This window comes from Triplophysa rosa, linkage group LG20 (assembly GCF_024868665.1).
Source record: "Triplophysa rosa linkage group LG20, Trosa_1v2, whole genome shotgun sequence".
Lineage (NCBI taxonomy): Eukaryota > Metazoa > Chordata > Actinopteri > Cypriniformes > Nemacheilidae > Triplophysa > Triplophysa rosa.
This window is the reverse complement of record NC_079909.1, coordinates 21,349,102-21,355,604: the sequence shown is the minus strand read 5'-3', so window position 1 is coordinate 21,355,604 and position 6,503 is coordinate 21,349,102. Positions and strand designations below refer to the sequence as shown.

Here is a 6,503-nt window from a genome sequence, read left to right as displayed (position 1 = left end):
AAAGCAGCGGATAAATGAGCAGCAGTAATTTCACATTCATTCCTAAACACACCGCGGCCGCATGCATATGAGCTGAGACCGAGTCAGAATGACCCGCCAAGCGTCTGTTTCATAAAAGATAAGAGAATACAAGCCAAATCTCTCCTAACACACAGCACCACTGAAATTCAACACCTGAATTATTCAGTTCTCATCTCTCTCTCGCCCTCTTTCACTTTCCTTCATTATCTACAGAACAATGAGAACTCAACTCAAAACATTTCTATATCGCTGTTTTCCTCTAAAGTCAAATAAAAGCATGATGTCTTGTTTGGAGTCTCACACTGAAGTTTCTCAGGTTGGGTTTCTGTAGATAAACTGCTGAACTGTCTTGGGTTCTATTCCCAGGGATGAGATGTAAACAAATATATAAAACGGTATCAGTGGTTGATCACTGTGGATTCTTAACGTCAGAAATGATGTCAGAAGAACACGGCGGGCAGATACAATAGCATTCACATTGATGTACATCTCTTTGGCTTCAAAAAAAATGATTGTGAAAGCAGAAAATGTTAATCATCTACTGACTAAACGGCCGGCGGATATTACATCAGTCAAACTGTAAATGAAATGAAGAAGTTTCCATTCTTATTAAAGCGATTAATGTCCAAAATAAGCACGTACAGATAACAGAGTAAAATCCAACTATTGTCTTCAGCATTGTTTGTGTGGATGGATACAGCCTGAAGATTTCTAATTCTACTGTAAATCATTCTTACACTTGATTTTATGGCTCACATACACAGCCGTACAGAGAACAGCATGTAGTGAATGACATAGATTAGGAATAAAAATAAAGTAAAATGGATCAAATAGAAAGAAGTCTAAACATTTGAAATGAAGAAAATCAAGATTAAGTGATGTACAGTATATGCATAAGGGAAGGAAGCGTGCAGCCGCTATTTTTTTCCCCGTTCCATCACGTGAATGTAAACTCACAGCATCAGTCAGCGGGCTATGAAACTGACATTCCTTCCTACTGTTTTTACAGAGTAATGTTCACCGTGAGCGCCGGGGGTCCAGACCCCCCCACACCCCCACCGCTACAGTCAAGAACTGTGAATCATGCAGTTATGCAAGAGAACCATTCCTCTATCGAATGACCTCAACAGAGAGCGCCAGTCACTTAAAGAACCTTCAATAAAATATCAAAGAAACTGAAATGTCACAGCACATTTCCCTCTCTGATGACTGACAGGTCGGCCTTTCACTTGATTAAAGAGGAAATAATGCTGTGTGTGTGTGCGGACATGTTTGTATATCCCGGTGGGGACCTAAACCTGAATACACACCAACACATGGGGACTCGTGTCACTGTGGGGACCAAAATTGAGGTCCTCATGGGCACAAAAGCTAACAAATTGTACAGAACGATAATTTTTGAAAATCTAAAAATGCAAAAAGTGTTCTATGATCTTTAGGTTTAGGGATAGGGTTAGGGATAGGGGATAGAATATACAGTTTGTACAGTATAAAAACATTACGCCTATGGACTGTCCCCACGGGGATAATAAACCAGACATGTGTGTGTGCGTGTGTGTGTGCGCGTGTGTGTACTGTAGTGTGTGTGCGTGTGTGTACCGAAGCCTGTGTGTGTGTGTGTGCACGTGTGTGCGTGTGTGTGTTCATGTTTGTATATCCCGGTGGGGACCTAAACCTGAATGCACACAACTCAATGGGGACTCGTGTCACTGTGGGGACCAAAATTGAGGTCCTCATGGGCAAAAAAGCTTATAAATTGTACAGAACAATATTTTTTTAAATCTAAAAATGCAAAATGTTTTCTATGATCTTTAGGTTTAGGGATAGGGTTAGGGGATAGAATATACAGTTTGTACAGTATAAAAACATTACGCCTATGGACTGTCCCCACGGAGATAGTAAACCAGACATGTGTGTGTGTGTGTGTGCGTGTGTGTGTGTGTGTGTGTGCGCGTGTGTGTGTGTGTGTGCGTGCGTGTGTGTGCGCGTGTGTGTGTGTGCGTGCGTGCGTGTGTGTGCGTGCGCGTGTGAGTGTGCGTGTGTGTGTGCATGTCAGTAGTTGAGAAAGTAGACCATTAAACTTTGTTGTGTGATTATGGGTGTTGTAAACTTGCAAGTTGTTTACGTCCTCGTCAGTTGTCTTCGCGCTTTACTACTATAACAATCCAGAACATACATTTCAAAAAACTGGTGATTCGTCAAGAAAGGTATCTACTACACATGTAATGCAATTGTATATCAAATCCAAAAAGCTTATGAATGACAGTAATCCTGAATCTGAGCGTGTAGTTTTCTCCTCCATCATCATATGAGACCCACAGCAGACCTTCTAACAACCCAAGCACCCAGCAGACCACCAACAACCAAACCGACCACAAAAGGATTGAATTTAATCATGTCGATCCAATCCAATGCCCAAAAACCATCAGAATGAACTTATTTGCCATCTAAAAACCAAACGAAAGAATCAAGTTACCTTATGGAAGAAGGACAACAAGTTATCAGGTTCATATTTTCATTAAAACAGAAGATGAGATACACTTCAAATAAAAAAAAATCAAACCATTCAACTGATGAATAAAGACCATATTATTTAGAAGCAATTAAGACGTCTATCAATTTCCTTTATTTCAGAGATTGCGTCTCTGTCTCCGTCCACTCCATCTACACTACACACACGCTACACTACACACGCTACACTACACACACACGCTGAGCACCGCAACACACGACACGCATACACAAATACACACACACTACGCTACACTCACATACACGCCCCACATCCAGCACACACGCACCAACACAGCACGCACGCACGCCACACACAGCACGCACACACACACACCACACACACACACGCACACACACGCGCACACACACACGCACATCACACACACACACACACACAGCACACACACGCGCACACACACACGCACACACACACGCACGCACGCACCACACACGCACGCACGCGCACACACACGCACGCCCACACACACACGCACACACACACACCACACACACATGCCATACGCACACACACACCACACGCACGCACACACACACATGCACACACGCGCACGCACACGCACACACACACAAGCACACACATGCACACACACGCACACACACACACCACACACACACACCATACGCACACACACACCACACGCACGCACACACACGCAACGACTTGATTTGTGTTTAAGACATGAAGGTACAATGAGTTTCTTTGAAAGTCTACTTTAAACAGACACGTGTACAGTGAACATCTAAAAATAACAAACAAATCTCACACAAACAGCTTCTGAGAGATTACTTACACTGTCCTTCACAGATGAATATCAAATCCATACAGACATGAGAAGATTTCATTCTTTCACGCAACATTATTCACAACCATCAGAAAGAAAAAAGTAGTTTACAAACACACATTATAGTTCCCGAGCCAATTCAACACACATCAATCTGATGAACACATGCAGACTCACAACACAACACAACACAACACAACACAAGAGTGTGTGAATGATGGAGCTGAGAGAGACATCATTCAGTTCAGCACTATCAATTAATATCAGATTAATCAACTGCATAAGAATGCGTAACTTCGCCTGCGGGGCCGCTGAATCCCGTGAACATCAGAAAATCATTTCATTGACAATAAATGAAGATCTAACAGAGAACCTTCAGACAAGTGTAGATCAAACACGCTGCTTGGATTTCAACATCAGCATCAGAAAAAACCCTTTCAGATGAAGATTTGTGGACATTGGTAGTCTCAAAAGCACAAACGTCCTGCTGAAATCCATACTGCATGTGATCATAGAGGAAGAGAGACTAGTCAAATGTATCCGGACTGGTTATCAGACGGTGAACGACACGTAACATTACAGTAAAAACATGGTTAAACGCTTCTGTGAATAACATGATGATTCATAAAAATGTCATTTTGTTCACCTTTAAGAAACAAACTACACAAGCCAACATAACCTGATGTACATCGGCCTGTGAGACATACAACACAAATAACTCATCTACATCATGGGTGTTTTTTTTCATAAAAACATTCCTTTTACCTTACATATGGTTCTTTCTTTCTTTCTTTCTTTATACATGTGGTTAGCACATCAGTAGCTACATCTCTCTTTATGTCTACGTCATTTTTAAGATGCTCTTGTGAGGATGGAAATCATTTCACTGAATGTGAACAGAGACCAGTTAAACACCAGTTAAACCAGCAAACCCATTTAAACATTAGTCAGGAAGGATCAATCTCTCTCTCTCTGGTTCTTATGGGCTCATTTCAATCATGTTGTTTTAACATCAGCTGCATTTGACTCAATTCACTGCAGTATAAAGCGCATTATTACAGAAATAAACACAGAGAAGACACGTCGTGTTCTTCAATAAATCGAGATTTCCACATCTCAACGATTCGATCCAGTAAAGACTGATCAGGAGTTTTAAATGATATTCATCATCGACAAATAATCGATCTGCAAACATACAAGTCTCTCTTTATAACAGAGATTCATGTGAATGACTTCACTGCGAGTGATGGATCGAAAACGCGTCGTCTTTACCTTCAAACTTACATGAGATAATAATTTCGACAAATGAAAGAATGATGATATGAAACACATCTCACCCGAAGTGTGAATCCTGAGCATGAGATGACAAGAAAACGGCTTCCTTCTCTCCCAAAACGATGAAAGATGAACAGATCCCGCTTTATATCTCATGAGATGAAATAAATCCTCGTCGTGTCCATCGCGTTCACACTCACACTCACACTGAGACTGATGCCGAGGAGAAACATGAGACATCAGTTACATCACTGTGATTGTGTGTGTGCGTGTGCGTGTGCGTGTTTGTTTGTTTGTTTGTTTGTATGCATGTTGTCCTGTATCACCATCATCACAGTGATGCTGCTGAGAAACACCGGCGGATTATTGAGCATCATCATCATCATCATCATCCAGCAGCCCGCAGTGCGCCTGACATCCACTGAGAGCAACAGAGCTCAGACACGAGCAGCAAACACCACACACCGACCACATCCATCCCCTGTGCAGAGAGAGAGAGAGAGAGAGAGAGACTGCAGACGCGCAATGATGCCCAATGGAGAAGATCCTCAGATTCCAGCAGCTATAATGCAGGTGAGAAACACACACTTTTACTAGAGTCAGCGACCCCAATGTACCCCAAAGCTGACATTTCTTTGATAAAGTCTTGTTTATAATCTTTAACAATAAACAGATCATAATTGTGCCATATGCAATTACATTTTGTACATTTAATATATATCCTTAAAAATACAGTTAAACACTGGAATGTGTAAGGATCCAGCTGAAAATAAAGCAACGAAAGAATCTAGTTAACTTTCTCATATGATTCTTCAACTTTGCTGTTGAAGGGTTGTGAATGTCCATTCAGTGTGTGCGTGTGTGTGTGGGGGGGGGTAAACCCTACGGTATGGGGACAAAATGTCCCCACAAAGATGGGAATATCCAAAATGAGGAAACAAGCTTATAAATCATACAGAATGAACTTCTGTGAAAATGTAAAAGAGCAGACAGTTGTGTGTGATTGTTAGGGTTAGGGGTAGGGAATATGATATACAGTTGGTACAGTATAAAAACCATTGCGTCTATGCGTCTATTTCCATAAAACATGGAAACCCAACATGTGTGTGTGTGTGTGTGTGTGCGTGTGGAATGTGAGGGACTTGTGAAGGGCTCTTGTTTGATTTCTTCATTTGGCCCGTCATAGCCGTGGCCCCTGCGGACCCCTCTGTGAGGGGAATTTCAATGAAGGGTTTCGATGTTGAAGAAAGGAACCTCAGAAACTGAGTCTCCTCTCTGTGTCAGAGCCGGGGAGCAAACGTGACCCGTAAGAAATAAAAAAAGAAGACAAATGCTGCTTTGATTTGAAGGAAATGCAGTGACATTAGGGCTGATCAGCCGCAGACGTCTCGGTTTCATCACTGTATTCAAAGTCACAGCATTTCTGCTTTTCATTTAAGAATTTGCAAAGATGAAATAAAAAACATCCAAACAGTAGTGATGAATGCAAAAAACATGCAGCGCACTGTGAGTAGAAGCATGAATTAGATCTGTCTCACAATCTTCGTCCATAACTCTGATTGTTAATATTGTGTTAATGAAGTAAATAATTCAATGTCAGTAAATCTGCTTCTGGTGGTTTTACCTTAATGGTCACAATTGTTACAAACGTTCTCCTTGCGTCTTAACACCCTCATATATATTTTGAGTTGATTGACGAAAACCCAACAAATGAACGATTAAAGACTGATAGCATCATTTATTTCTTTTTAATATCGGTATCATGAATTCTTCTGATAACTGTGTAGTGAATATTGTGACAGACTAGTCGATATTGAGATGTGACTGGACATAATAAATCTAAATCCACCAAAGGGGGTGGAGCTTTCTCATACGTACACTGTAAAAAAA

The 6,503-nt window shown here is 41.3% G+C and overlaps 1 protein-coding gene across 4 annotated transcripts in view; it reads right to left on the bottom strand.

Moving 5' to 3' along the window:
* Window positions 1-5,888, bottom strand: part of il1rapl1b (interleukin 1 receptor accessory protein-like 1b) — a 164,022-nt gene extending 158,134 nt beyond the window's left edge. For 2 of the 4 annotated variants that reach the window (XM_057361319.1, XM_057361321.1), the window contains exon 1: window positions 4,676-5,888. The gene's annotated coding sequence lies outside the window, so the exon portion shown is untranslated. The remainder of the gene's footprint in view (window positions 1-4,675) is intronic. The other 2 variants (XM_057361323.1, XM_057361324.1) reach the window with 1 other exon arrangement.
* Window positions 5,889-6,503: the final 615 nt, after the last annotated feature.